The following is a 15,096-nucleotide window of genomic DNA, read 5'->3' on the forward strand; positions in this document are numbered from 1 at the left end:
CTTAGCAAGCTAGCTAACAGTACACTTTAACTTGAAATGAAAACAACTTTCTGACAAAATTAGAAATGTGTAATATCTGAAAATATAGCTAGCTAGACTCTCTTACCCGTATACATGGTTGGACGCTTCTCCCTCTCTGTCACGGGTGCCATTGTTGCCCTTAGTTTGATCCGGAGTAATCCGGAGTTTTCTGTGTTCTCTTTACGCCTGAATTTTCTCCATCTCTTTAGCTATCATACTCTAATTCCACTGATTTCAAAACTCAGTCCTCCAGAAAGTGGAGAGCAACACTTATGTAGTTCTACTATGTGATATCTTTCAAAAATGCACCGTTAGAAATGATTACCTACACATACTGACCAGCTCATATTATAGACAGATGCAAGCTACATGGCAGAACAATCTGAACTTATCTCTCGGCATGTCCAGCCCACTCATTATCTCAGCCAATCATGGCTAGCGGGAAGGTTGCTGTGTTTTTCCATGGCCAAACCAACTAGGCTCGTAATTTAACAATTGTATTCGTATTTACAGATGGCATAAAAGTTTGTTATTAAGACACTTGAAAGTTCACATGTTCCAGTAGGGATTTCTGCCAGAAAACACATTTTGATTAAAAAAAAGAATGTTTACTGTCACGATCGTCATACACAGTGGACCAATGCGCAGCGTGATTTGCGAACATACTTATTTATTAGAGTACTTACACAACTAAGAACAAAACGATACGTGACGTCCTTGGTAACAGACACTAACCATACACGACAGAAGATCCCACCAAAACTGGACCAAGCAGCGTGTCCAGGAGCCAACGCCAGAGGTAACTCTAGCGGATATCCACCTCGACTGGGTCAAGCAGCGTGTCCAGGAGCCAACGCCAGAGGTAATTTTAGCGGATGTCCACCTCGACTGGGTCAAGCAGCGTGAGGAGGAGATAGGTTGGACTTGGGAGCAGAGGGTGGAGAGTCTGGCGAGAGCCATGGAGGCCATATCCACGGGGGAGAGACAAGCCCAATAAATTTTTAGGGGGGGCTCACACCGTGGACGACGGGGCTGCTGGAGGCAGATAAGGGGCGAGTTAGTGGACGAGGAGAGAAGGCCACCGGGTTACGGGAGCCATTGGCGAGTAGAGGGAAGGAAAATGTAGAGGCACGGCGAGAGGTACTGAGGTGTGTTGCCAGTCCGGTCCGGCCCGTTCCTGATCCCCGGGTAAGGCCAGTGGTGTGTGTTCCCAGTGCGGTCCGGCCTGTTCCTGTCCCTCGCACCAAGCCTGTGATGCGCGTCGCCAGCCCGGTCCGGCCTGTTCCTGCCTCTCGCACCAAGCCTACGGTGCGCGTCGCCAGCCCGGTCCGGCCTGTTCCTGCTCCCCGCACCAAGCCTACGGTGCGCGTCGCCAGCCCGGCCCGGCCTGTTCCTGCTCCCCGCACCAAGCCAATGGTGCGCGTCGCCAGCCCGGCCCGGCCTGTTCCTGCTCCCCGCACCAAGCCAATGGTGCACGTCGCCAGCCCGGCCCGGCCTGTTCCTGCTCCCCGCACCAAGCCAATGGTGCGCGTCGCCAGCCCGGCCCGGCCTTTTCCTGCTCCCCGCACCAAGCCAATGGTGCGCGTCGCCATCCCGGCCCGGCCTTTTCCTGCTCCCCGCACCAAGCCTGTGGTGCGCATCGTCAGCCCGGTCCGGCCCGTTCCTGCTCCCCGCACCAAGCCTGTGGTGCGCTTCGTCAGCCCGGTTCGGCCCGTCCCTGCTCCCCGCACCAAGCCAATGGTGCGCGTCGCCAGCCCGGCCCGGCCTGTTCCTGCTCCCCGCACCAAGCCAATGGTGCACGTCGCCAGCCCGGCCCGGCTTGTTCCTGCTCCCCGCACCAAGCCAATGGTGCGCGTCGCCAGCCCGGCCCGGCCTTTTCCTGCTCCCCGCACCAAGCCAATGGTGCGCGTCGCCATCCCGGCCCGGCCTTTTCCTGCTCCCCGCACCAAGCCTGTGGTGCGCATCGTCAGCCCGGTCCGGCCCGTTCCTGCTCCCCGCACCAAGCCTGTGGTGCGCTTCGTCAGCCCGGTTCGGCCCGTCCCTGCTCCCCGCACCAAGCCTGTGGTGCGCGTCGTCAGCCCGGTCCGGCTCGTTCCTGCTCCCCGCACCAAGCCTGTGGTGCGCGTCGTCAGTCCGGCACAGCCCGTGCCTGGGTCACCGGTGCCTGGTCAGGTACCGGTCAGCTGCTCCACATCGGAGCCTAAGCAATCCGCTCCACCGATGTCCAGTCCAGCTCCAGCCAGCGGGGCCAGACCGGACCAGGGGCGCTACGGGGGGATTGTTGGAGGGTGGTGGTCAAGCCCGGAGCCGGAACCGCCTCCGAGGAGGAATGCCCACCCGGCCCTCCCCTGTTCGGTTTATGTTTGGCGCGGTCGCAGTCCGCGCCTTTGGGGGGGGGTACTGTCACGCCCTGGCTCTGGGACTCTGTTATGTTGAGCCAGGGTGTGTAGTTTCTATGTATTTGTGTTCTAGGTTCGTTATCTAGCTCATGTGTTTCTGTGTTGGCCGGGGTGGTTCTCAATCAGAGGCAACGAGTGTCAGCTCTTGCTTGTTGTCTCTGATTGGGAACCGTACTTAGGCAGCCTGTTTTCCACAGTGTTTTGTGGGATCTTGTTCCGTGTATGGTTTGTGTCTGTTACCTAGGACTTCACGTATCGTTTTGTTGTTTTGTTTCGTGTGGTGAATCAAATTAAAAGTATGTTCACTCATCACGCTGCGCATTGGTCCACTTCCTCCAACGATCGTGACAGTTTACATTTAAATAGCTCTCCTGTGAAGTAGTGACGCGCGACATACGCCTAGTTTCCTGAAACGAGTCACATATAACAATGTGCACCTTTCATCTTTCATTGTAATTCCCAGCCAATACAGATACTGCCTATTTGCATTTTGTCTGGTGGTAATGGGGCTACCTTGGCAAACATGTCAGAGTGGTCATACCTTCCTGTGTGGTGTCCCATATACAACAGGAGTTCCCTGATCCTGGTGCAGAATACACAGGGTTTCTCCCTCCCCATATTGACTGATACCATTCAATTGAATAATAAAAAAGACCCAAATAAAAGTGGTGTCTAGTAGAAATGTTATGCTGAGTTCAAGGTCTCTCTCCATTCAGAGAGTATCAAGCCCGTCTGTCAGTCAGGACTTCATCACATCATCTTACAAGTCTCCATGTGCTGGCTCCATACACGTTTCTGTGAACACAAACATACATAGTCACTTTTCTATTACTAATGGCAGTTAGGATAGGTAATATCTGACACACAAACAGGTACTATGCTGACGTTTGAACAGGTCAGATAAAACATACCCAATTATGTTTTCCCCATCAAACGACTGAGGCCGCCGTCTGGCAAAAGCATCTCCAGGCCATCTGTAGAAATAGGCAGAGTTGAGGCACAGCTCATCAGTGACACATGGAATGAAAAGGGTGTTGCTAATACTAGACATTTATGCTCTGCTGTATTATTAGTAATCACTCTGGATGTGTTGAGTGGATGTGTTGAGTGGATGTGTTGAGTGCCAGTTCTCTCTGCATCTCATGCATCTGTGAACACATACACACATTCACTGTTCTATAACCAATGGCAGTTAGGGATAGGTGATATCTGACACATAAACATATACTATGTTGAAGTTTGAACAGGTCAAACTAAACCTACCTAATTCTCTTCTCCCCATCGACGACCGTTGGTGAGCAGGCAAGAGGTGAGGCTGGAGGTGAGATCTTTGACAGAGCCCCATTAACGGGCATAGCAGTGTAGATCAGCCCCTCATCAAAGATACTGGTCGGTCAAACACAAACACACACACACAGAGCACTGAGACATTATCAATGGTGGTTATGATTAGCCTGGTGGAACCAACCTGATCGGTGCGTTCACCTTTCTATTTACAAAAAAAAATAACATTGTAAAGTGGTTGTCCCACTGGCTATAAGGTGAATGCACCTTTTTGTAAGTCGCTCTGGATAAGAGCGTCTGCTAAATGACGTAAATGTAAATGTAAATGTATTTCACTTCAGATATCATAAAATGTGAAGTGAAATAGAATGGTGAACACAGTGATCAGGCTGGTTCCACCAGGCTAAGATATGCCCTGGACATTGTATGCATCTAAGAAGTAGAAAATAAGCAACAAGTAATGTCAGTTTACATAAATTATGTTTCACTATAGGGTTATCAAATCTATCAAAGTAATAAAGTGGGTTACCTTCTATACTTGTACAAATGATGAGCCTGTGAAAGCTGTTGCCACTGACAGGTGAAGGTTGCTGGCCGGATAATTGCCAACACGTGGCTGACTGTTCCATTCGTAGGAACGCTCACAGCAAGGGAATGTCTGCATGATGCTGATGAGGGCCTCCTTGCTGGTCTTCTCTGTGCTGCATGTTCGGCTGCAAAATCTCTCGAACAACTACAGCAGGCATCTTATGAGGTGGTGTTGACTGGGAGGGCCTGTAAAAGGGTGATATAATAGACAGCCAAGTAGTGAATTGCATTTTGTTCTAAAGAAAGGACAAAGCTTTTTGCTAATGCACTTCACAACCAAAAGTAATCTACTAGTTGTATCTGCTTGGCTGGGGAATTAGCCTACTATTTTATCAAGCTGGGTATTTTTGAATACAACTATTCACATTTCACATAACAAACATTACCTGTCCTTGTTGATGAAGCCGTCTGTATCATATGGGCAGTAACTCGGGTCACTGTCAGAGGCCTAATGATGGTGTGTCCTTTTCATAGGAGTCGAGGGAGACTGGCAACAACGGAGGAGGTGTCACAAGGGTACTTGTGTTGCATGACCCACTTATATTCTGAGGTCTTGCCTGACAAGCTGTGAAAATAGCAAGTGAACAGTGAATTAAATGATTTTTGGAGGTCGCTAAACCATTGCAATCACATTGCTGGACATGTTATGATACTCACCTTTTCTCCTTCGGGTAGGTCCTGTGATCCATCCATGACAAGGGGATCAGTCTGGCACCCAACTGTGTACTTTGTCTAACAGAAAAACAGGGTCAACGATTGTCATCATCCCTCAACTATAAGCATAGCTTGAGAAATAACAATCTCAATTGGAAGCTAATTCTATGCTTTACAGATGTAGACTGACTGGCTCCAGATTGGATTAGATTCAGGCCGGTGATGCCGTTACACTATGCAACCAACTGTGACATGTTTTGCTATGGCCCTGGGTTGGTTTGAGTTTGTTGCTGCTAGACATAAGTTAGCTAGTACCACCATAGCTGTGTCCTTATTTGTGCCTTAGACATGGGTTGCACCTCGGAGGCTAATGTGACTGTTTTGTCTAAATTACACTAACTTAGAGTGGCATGGAAGTACGATGACATTGCTAAAGTAGGAATTAGTATGAAACAACTTTGCCATATTATGATGTCGTTAAATTTACTTTAATGAGATAGTAATGTTGCCATTACTGTTACTAGCAAAGTTTGTCAAAAATAGCAAGCAATGGGGAAGGGTACGGTGGTCCCCTCAATCTTAGTTAGCTGGCTAAAGTTATACTGCATTAATTATTTGCCTTCTTTTGAAATATCAAATCCGAGTTGTATTGAAGTAGGCTAATGTTAGGTAGCTAGATAACGTCAGCTATGCTAGCAATGATGGTGATAATGATTATCAAAATATACAGTCCATTCTGAAAGTATTTTTCCACATTTTGTTACGTTACAGCCTTATTCTAAAATTGATCAAATTGTTTTTTCCATCAACTATCTACACACAATACCCCATAATAGCAAAGTAAAAACAGGTATTTTTGTATAAAAAAAATAAAACGGAAATATCATATTTACATAAGTATTCAGACCCTTTACTCAGTACTTGGTTGGAGCACCTTTGGCAGCGATTACAGCCTTGAGTCTTCTTGGGTATGACGCTACAAGCTTGGCACACCTGTATTTGGGGAGTTTCTCCCATTCTTCCCTTCAGATCCTCTCAGGCTCTGTCAGGTTGGATGGGGAGCGTCGCTGCACAGCTATTTTCAGGTCTCTCCAGAGGTGTTCGATCGGGTTCAAGTCCGGGCTCTGGCTGGGCCACTCAAGGACATTCAGAGACTTGTCCCAAAGCCACTCCTGTACTGTCTTGGCTGTGTGCTTAGGGTCGTTGTCCTGTTGGAAGGTGAACCTTCACCCCAATCTGAGGTCCTGAGCACTCTGGAACAGGTTTTCATCAAGGATCTCTCTGTACTTTGCTCCATTCATCTTTCCCTCGATCCTGACTAGTCTCCCAGTACCTGCCGCTGAAAAACATCCCCACAGCATGATGCTGCCACCACCATGCTTCACCGTAGGGATGGTGCCTGGTTTCCTCCAGACATGACGCTTGGCATTCAGGCCAAAGAGTTCAATCTTGGTTTCATCAGACCAGAGAATCTTGTTTCTCATGGTCTGAGAGTTCTTTAGGTGCCTTTTGGCAAACTTCAAGTGGGCTGTCGTGCCATTTACTGAGGAGTGGCTTCCGTCTGGCCACTCTACCATAAAGGCCTGATTGGTGGAGTGCTGCAGAGATGGTTGTCCTTCCATCTCCACAGAGGAATTCTAGAGCTCTGTCAGAGTGACCATCGGGTTCTTGGTCACCTCCCTGACCAAGGCCCTTCTCCCCCGATTGCTCATTTTGGCCGGGCGGCCAGCTCTAGGAAGAGTCTTGGTGGTTACAAACTTCTTCCATTTAAGAATGATGGAGGCCGCTGTGTTCTTGGGGGCCTTCAATGCTGCAAACATTTTTTGGTACCCTTGCCCAGATCTGTGCCTCGACACAATACTGTCTCAGAGCTCTATGGACAATTCCTTCGACCTCATGGCTTGGTTTTTGCTCTGAAATGCACTGTCAACTGTGGGACCTTAAATAGACAGGTGTGTGCCTTTCCAAATCATGTCCAATCAATTGAATTTACCACAGGTGGACTCCAATCAAGTTGTATAAACATCTCAAGGATGATCAATGGAAACAGGATGCACCTGAGCTCAATTTCGAGTGTCATAGCAAAGGGTCTGAATACTTATATAAATAAGGTAGTTCTGTTTTTTGTTTTTTATAAAAACAAATATTTAATCCATTTTAGAATAAGGCTGTAACGTAACAAAATGTGGAAAAAGTCAAGGGGTCTGAATACTTTCCGAATGCACTGTACATAACCAGATACATAACCAGCAGTCTATGGTCTAGCTACCGGTATACTCACCACCACTGGGGACTAACGAACTCCAACCACCTATTCCGCAAGATAGGGTGCTTCGGTAGGGCATGCAAACCATAGTTGGTCAACCCGTATAGCTAGGGTTTTTCATTCTCAAACGGCCGTGACCTTTGAACACGTTGGGGCAATGAAACAACGGAGCCCCATTCAATGAAGGGAAGCGAAGTGGACGGACGGGCGATTTGCACGTGGAGCTTGGCAAAAGGGGGAATGATTTGTTAACATAATTGTAATCCAAACCCAACCTTCATTTACTCGTTTACGCACTGAGGTTCCAGACTCCGTTTTAGACGAGACTGACTTCATGACCAAAATAATCCTATTTACACTATGTAGTACATTTTGACACTAGAATAAATGTTTCTGACTCATATCAATGCCACATAGGCCATTTTCAAAAGGATTAGTTTTTTTTTAGAGGCAGTCGCTCTTTAAAACATACAAAGTATTACAGATACAGTGTAAGGTTTTCTCTGATGCTATTGGAAAAAGTAGAACCATAATAGATGTATCTCTATTTTCTGATTGGAGTATTATGAAGTGAGGGCGCTGGCCTGTTCCCAGAGGTTGGACTGCCGTTGTTCTCCCTCTAGTTAACTATTCTTCAGGTTGTGTTTAAATCTAATTATGAGCCAATCAATCTCCCCTGACATGTGAAGAGAGGAGCAGGACATCTGCTAACATGGTCTCCAACCATAGCCCTTGAAAGAGAATACTCAAATAAGGAATAATTATGCCTTCTTGTGCGATCTTCCAGGAGCTAAAACATAAATTCCTAGTAGTCACTTTTATTTTGTGTTGTGGATGTTAAAGTATCCTGTCAAGTTTCCCACATCTTCAACACTATCCCAGTTCCAAGTACATGAATATCCTAGCCCTCTTAGTGGAACAATGCAGACCACCATATTACTTAGCACATTGTAAATATGGGCTCCTCTAATCTTCTGTTTTTCAGTATTGACCTAAGGTTTGAGCCGGTGTATTTATTTGGAATGAGTTGAGCCCTCCTATACTTAGCAAGAACACGAGTTGTAATTTACTTGTAGTGATCTGAGTGTATCACTTCCTTTAGCATCTTCCCTGGCCCTATTTAGTTTTAAAGGCTTTGGTTCCTTTGCACGAACATTTAAGATGCTTGCATTTTGTGAATACGTAATTATGGCATATTGTGCCTGCTGACTATAGCAGAAAGATTGCCTGTCCACTTGCATTAGGGTAAATTGATTGTGTGAGCATCTCAAGACGGCATTCATTTTGGCCTGGTTTCAGATGTGTTGTATGGCCTTGTATTTTTCACATGGTGCTATTTGGGGGTGGAGGTTGTGGCTGCTTTTGTAGTGTTACATGATAGATCGTGAATTCAAGCCTCATCAAAGAGAGCACAGGGGATTTATGTGTTCAGAAACTCCCTCTCATGAAAGCACATTTTGTCTTCTCTGCTGTTCCCGCCATTGACTCGCATGTGGTATTAGCATTTTTGTTTCCAAATGCTGCAAACTAAAAGTGAGGTGTTTTGTGGAGACCTTGTTAGGAGCAATTTGAACACTACTACATATAAATATTTATATTCACCCCCCTTGGCATTTTTCCTATTTTGTTGCCTTACAACCTGGAATTAACATGGATTTTGGGTGGGGTTGTATCATTTGATTTACACAACATGCCTACCACTTTGAAGATGCAAAATGTTTTGTTTTGTGAAACAAACAAGAAATAAGACAAAAAAACTGAAAACTTGAGCGTGCATAACTATTCACCCCCTCCCCCCCCCCCCCAAAGTCAATACTTTGTAGAGCCACCTTTTGCAGCAATTACAGCTGCAAGTCTCTTGGGGTATGTCTCTATAAACTTGGCACATCTAGCCACTGGGATTTTTGCCCATTCTTCAAGGCAAAACTGCTCCAGCTCCTTCAAGTTGGATGGGTTCCACTGGTGAACAGCAATCATTAAGTCATACCACAGATTCTCAATTGGATTGAGGTCTGGGCTTTGACTAGGCCATTCCAAGACATTTAAATGTTTCCCCTTAAACCACTCGAGTGTTGCTTTAGCAGTTTGCTTAGGGTCATTGTCCTGCTGGAAGGTGAACCTCCGTCCCAGTCTCAAATCTCTGGAAGACTGAAACAGGTTTCCCCTCAAGGATTTCCCTGTATTTAGCGCCATCCATCATTCCTTCAATTCTGACCAGTGTCCCAGTCCCTGCCGATGGAAGACTGAAACAGGTTTCCCCTCAAGAATGTCCCTGTATTTAGCGCCATCCATCATTCCTTCAATTCTGACCAGTGTCCCAGTCCCTGCCGATGAAAAACATCCCCACAACATGATGGATGCTGCCACCACCATGCTTCACTGTGGGGATGGTGTTCTCGGGGTGATGAGAGGTGTTGGGTTTGCGCCAGACATAGCATTTTCCTTGATGGCTAAAAAGCTCAGTTTTAGTCTCATCTGACCAGAGTACCTTCTTCCATATGTTTGGGGAGTCTCTCACATGACTTTTGGTAAACACCAAACGTGTTTGCTTGTTTTTTTCTTTAAGCAATGGCTTTTTTCTGGCCATTCTTCCGTAAAGCCCAGCTCTGTGGAGTGTACGGCTTAAAGTGGTCCTATGGACAGATACTCCAATATCCGCTGTGGAGCTTTGCAGCTCCTTCAGGGTTATCTTTGGTCTCTTTGTTGCCTCTCTGATTAATGCCCTCCTTGCCTGGTCCGTGAGTTTTGGTGGGCGGCCCTCTCTTGGCAGGTTTGTTGTGGTGCCATATTCTTTCAATTTTTTAATAATGGATTTAATGGTGCTCCGTGGGATGTTCAAAGTTTTGGATATTTTTTATAACCCAACCTGTACTACTTCTCCACAACTTTGTCCCTGACCTGTTTGGAGAGCATTGTGCCGCTTGATTGGTGGTGCCCCTTGCTTAGTGGTGTTGCAGACTCTGGGGCCTTTCAGAACAGGTGTATATATACTGAGATCATGTGACAGATCATGTGACACTTAGATTGCACACAGGTGGACTTTATTTAACTAATTATGTGACTTTGAAGGTAATTGGTTGCACCAGATCTTATTTAGGGGCTTCATAGCGAAGGGGGTGAATACATATGCACGCACCACTTTTCCGTTATTTATTTTCTATACTTTTTTCATTTCACTTCACCAATTTGGACTATTTTGTGTATGTCCATTACATGAAATCCAAATAAAAATCCATTTAAATTACAGGTTGTAATGCAACAAAATAGGAAAAACGCCAAGGGGGATGAATACTTTTGCAAGGCACTGTACATCTTTGATTTGCAGAGGAACAAGTTCATCAATTCACCAATAGGTGGCGCTCATTCCTCAAAGGAACTTTGCGATAAAGTGGATGATCAGCAAATCAGTCTAAATGCTTGCATAAATTTGAGGTTTAACTGATATACATTTGCAAAATCTCTTTAAAAATGAAATTATCTGTATTTTTATAACTTATGTTTAATTATGAGTTTATCTTTGTTTGTATCTTTGTTCAATCTTAAAGTTCCAATGCAGACGTTTTTATCTCAATATCAAATAATTTCTTGGTAACAATTAAATACCTTACTTTGATTGTTTTTAATTAAAGTGGTCAAAAATAAAAAAAAATAGCTTCTAAGCAAAGAGCAACTTCTTAAGCAAAAATGTTGCTAGGACTGTGGGAGTGGTCTGAGTAAGGAGGGGAGAACTGAAACCTAGCTCCTGTAGCCTGCTGTAGCTCAGTTGGTAGGGCATGGCGCTTGCAATGCCAGGTTTGTGGGTTCAATTCCCACGGGGGGCCAGTATGAAAAATGTATGCACTCTGGATAAGAGTGTCTGCTAAATGACTAAATTGTGTTGGCAGAGTGGTTTGGAACTCCCTTTCTTGTTGGTCTCTTAATTAATTTACCGCCCGGTGATGTCACCAAGCATGCCAAAACTCCATCCCACGAAAACAGGCTGACATTTCAGATGGCCTTTTCAAACAGCTCTTACACTAAAAGGACATTATCATAATTTTTTACAATTTCACAGTATTATTCCAACCTCATAGTTTGAAAATATATATAAAACACAGGAAAATCACGTTCATGACTGTAATGTACTTTATATAGTTATTGTCACCTAATGTGACTACTCAAAAGTAGTTTTATGGGCCAGTTTTATACAAGTAATCATTATGTTAGAATGCTCATCAGCATTTGTCAGGTTTTTTTTAATTTATTTATCCTGTTTTCATTGGTGGTAGACCTTGGTTGATCAATCTTGATACCATAGCTGTGTGTACAACCACATAAGGTTGGTGGCTCGTGGTAATGGCTGGAGTGGAATTGGTGGAATGGTAGCAAATACATCAAACACATGGTTTCCAATGCCATTCCATTTGCTCTGTTCCAGCCATTATTATGAGCCGTCCTCTCCTCAGCAGCCTCCAATGTACAACACACCAAAATCTATTTATTTTCTTGAACCCAAACAAGTTGGATGGCTCAACAAAGTGACCGCTGCTTTGTAATTCCTCTCTATTTGTTCTCCAAAACAAACAGGCTGCGCAGAGGCAGGAGGCAGGAGGCTCCACTTGGACTGCACACTCTAACCTCTAACCTAATACACACAGCAGCATGCTATGTGCATTCGGCTGTATGCTGTGTGTTTCAGGCTAATGCTGTGTACACTGGAATCCAGCAGTCATAGCAGCATGTGTACCTGAGTCACCTATGGAGTGGGCCGGGGCAGAGTGAACTGTCTGACCCATTCGCTGGCCTTGCCTGGCTCCCTCTCATGGACAGCCATATCTGCAGATCAGTGTGTGGCTCCACAGTCCAGGATGCTGCTGCTGGCATAGAGGAATCCCACAGGGACACAGAGACCCATAACAACACACACAGACTCTGAGCTGAGTAGAGACACGCCGCTATTGCTGTTGTGTAAGACAGAATGTCTCAAATATTGCTGCTACTAAAACCCGTTGAATTGATAGTAACACAGCCGGCTCCCTGACTTAAGTTTAAAAAGTCCCTTTCCAGAATCTTCTTGTGTCCTCAGAGTAGAATGCCTAAAGTTGTGCATGTCTAGATTACAGTGGAATGGAATACCAGTTTCGCTGTGGTATTTAGGAAATGTAAGGGATGTTTACTGTCTATCAAATTGCTAGTAAACATGCCCGTTTCCTCTCTTTCCTGATCTTAAGGAAGTGATCCTTTTCCACAGGTGTGAGGATTGATTTATCTAATAGTGTGCTTAAAGAATTTGACATGTTTTACAATGACCATCTGAGTCATTTTGAAATATGTTCTATCCATCGAACTGAAGGGATGAACAAGCCTGCACAGCTCTTTCTGCTCCTAGTTATCTAGATGTTAAAGGCTCTCAGTAGGAGTCACATTCAAATCATTACAAACTCACAGCTACTTATTTGGCACGCACTAATGGTCAGATGTGCAACAAGTGTTCATCGCTTCCTTTGCTTATGCCGTGCCAGATCCTGTAACATATGTCCCTCTGTCCATGCAGTTGCACTTGGCACCGTCCAGTGAAAATGACACCTGCACCTGCACGCGACACTTCTCCCCAGGACGCAGAGGCCAATATGGACACGAGAAAACATTTGCGGACGGACAGCTTGCCCTCTTGTGCACCCGCCACATGCCAACATGATGCAGCCTATCTGTTCATTAGAAAGAATAAGCATGTGCTTGTTTTTTGGCCTGTCTCTTTTCGGTGGCGCACATGTAGCTGAACAGATGTACATTTAACACGCCTGGCTCTGCACTCTCCCGCCAACATGACCCCAGGGTGTGCCATATACCTACCCCCTCTACACCCCTCGCCAAATTAGATGGGAAAGGAGAGGGGGGAGTTGGTATAACAACGGAGGCCTTGTGCCGGGCGCATGGCAGGCCAGTGTGGGGACTGTGGGGGCTGTAGATGGACTCGTGGAGGCACTGGGAATGATCTGGCAGGCAGGTGCTCCTTTTGTCTCTGGGACAGTACCAGCAGACAATAGCCCCGGCACTGTCACTTTGCTCACTGACTTGATACACTGGAGCAATAGTAGCTAGAGGGCCTCAACTTTGACCCCAAGGCAGACTGGACAGACAGGGGACCTTGCAGGGCTGGTGTGTGCAGCTTGAGACACACGCTGTAGTGTCAGCGGGAAAGAAAGGCAGAGATGGATGTCCCAGATCCATGGTTTTATTTAATCAGTCTGTTTAATGAAGTGAGCTGCATATGACTGGAAAAACCTCAAATATATGTTCTTGTTGGGACTGGTGAAAAAATAGGGAAATTATTAACTTTAATCGCTTGTGTTTTATGTGATAGGAATGATATACTGTTTGGCATAAAGTGACCCGATTTAAAGACAATTACATGCTGGTCTATTGCAAATGTCACATAACTTTGAGGCAACTTTTCCAGGAACTTGTTTGAAATATGAAAATAAAACATAATTTTGACTTGCTGGAAATGCCTTTGAAGCATCAAAGGTGTTTCCTGAATGCACAGGCCTGTCTATTTACATAATGTCTTTGATGCTCCCAGTGGTCATCATATAGACACACAGACATGTTGGTAAGCACCTGAAGAATGTATGTCACTACATGCCAATTAAAATGGTTGGTGAAAAATATGTTATAATGATGTTAGTATAGCTATCGTTTGTTGCCCAAATGGGTGTCCTATATATGAAGAGTTTCATTCCAAAACGCTATATATTCATTTTCAGAAATGTTGGTAAATTAGCTTTTATTGTTTAAAGAAATTATGAAAGAGATTGGTGTGTTTTTTCACTATCTAATCATGGCATGGGGTTGTTCAATGTATTTGTTTAAAATCTATCACTTGATGGTTTCATTTCAGAGAGACAAATAATCATGTTTTCTTTTGCAAAATGCTATACACTGAGTATACCAAACATTAGGAAGACCTTCCTAATATATATATACCAACAGTCAAAAGTTTGGACACACCTACTCATTCAAGGGTTTTTCTTTATTTTTAAAATGTGTTACATTGGAGAATAATAGTGAAGACATCATAACTATGAAATAATACATATGGAATCATGTAGTAACCAAAAAAGTGTTAAACAAATCAAATATATTTTATATTTTATATTCTTGAAAGTAGCCACCCTTCATGTCTTAAAGTAATGATGGACTGTCGTTTCTCTTTGCTTAGTTGAGCTGTTCTTGCCATAATATGGACTTGGTCTTTTACCAAATAGGGCTATCTTCTGTATACCCCACCTACCTTGTCACAACACAACTGATTGGCTCAAACGCATTAAGAAGGAAAGAAATTCCACAAATTAACTTTTAAGAAGGCACACCTGTTAATTGAAATGCATTCCAGGTGACTACCTCATGAAGCTGGTTGAGAGAATGCCAAGAGTGTGCAAAGCTGTCAACAAGGCAAAGGGTGGCTATTTGAATAATTTTATATTTTTTGATTTGTTAAACACTTAATTGGTTACTACATGATTCCTTATGTATTATTTCATAGTTTTGATGTCTTCACTATTATTCTACAATGTAAAATTAAAGAAAAACCCTTGAATGAGTACGTGTGTCCAAACTTTTGACTGGTACTGTATATATGTTTGCCCTCAGAACAGCCTCAATTCATCGGGAGATGGACTCTGCAAGGTGTCAAAAGCGTTCCACAGGGATGCTGGCCCATGTTGACTCCAATGCTTCCCACAGTTGTGTCAAGTTGGCTGAATGTTCTTTGGGTGGTGGACCATTCTTGATAACCACGGGAAACTGTTGAGCGTGAAAAACCCAGCAGCATTGCAGTTCTTGGCACAACCTGGTGCGCCTGGCACCTACTACCATACCCCGTTCAAAGGCACTTACATTTCT

Source organism: Coregonus lavaretus, assembly GCF_964263955.1.
Source record: "Coregonus lavaretus genome assembly, chromosome: 4".
Classification (NCBI taxonomy): Eukaryota; Metazoa; Chordata; class Actinopteri; order Salmoniformes; family Salmonidae; genus Coregonus; species Coregonus lavaretus.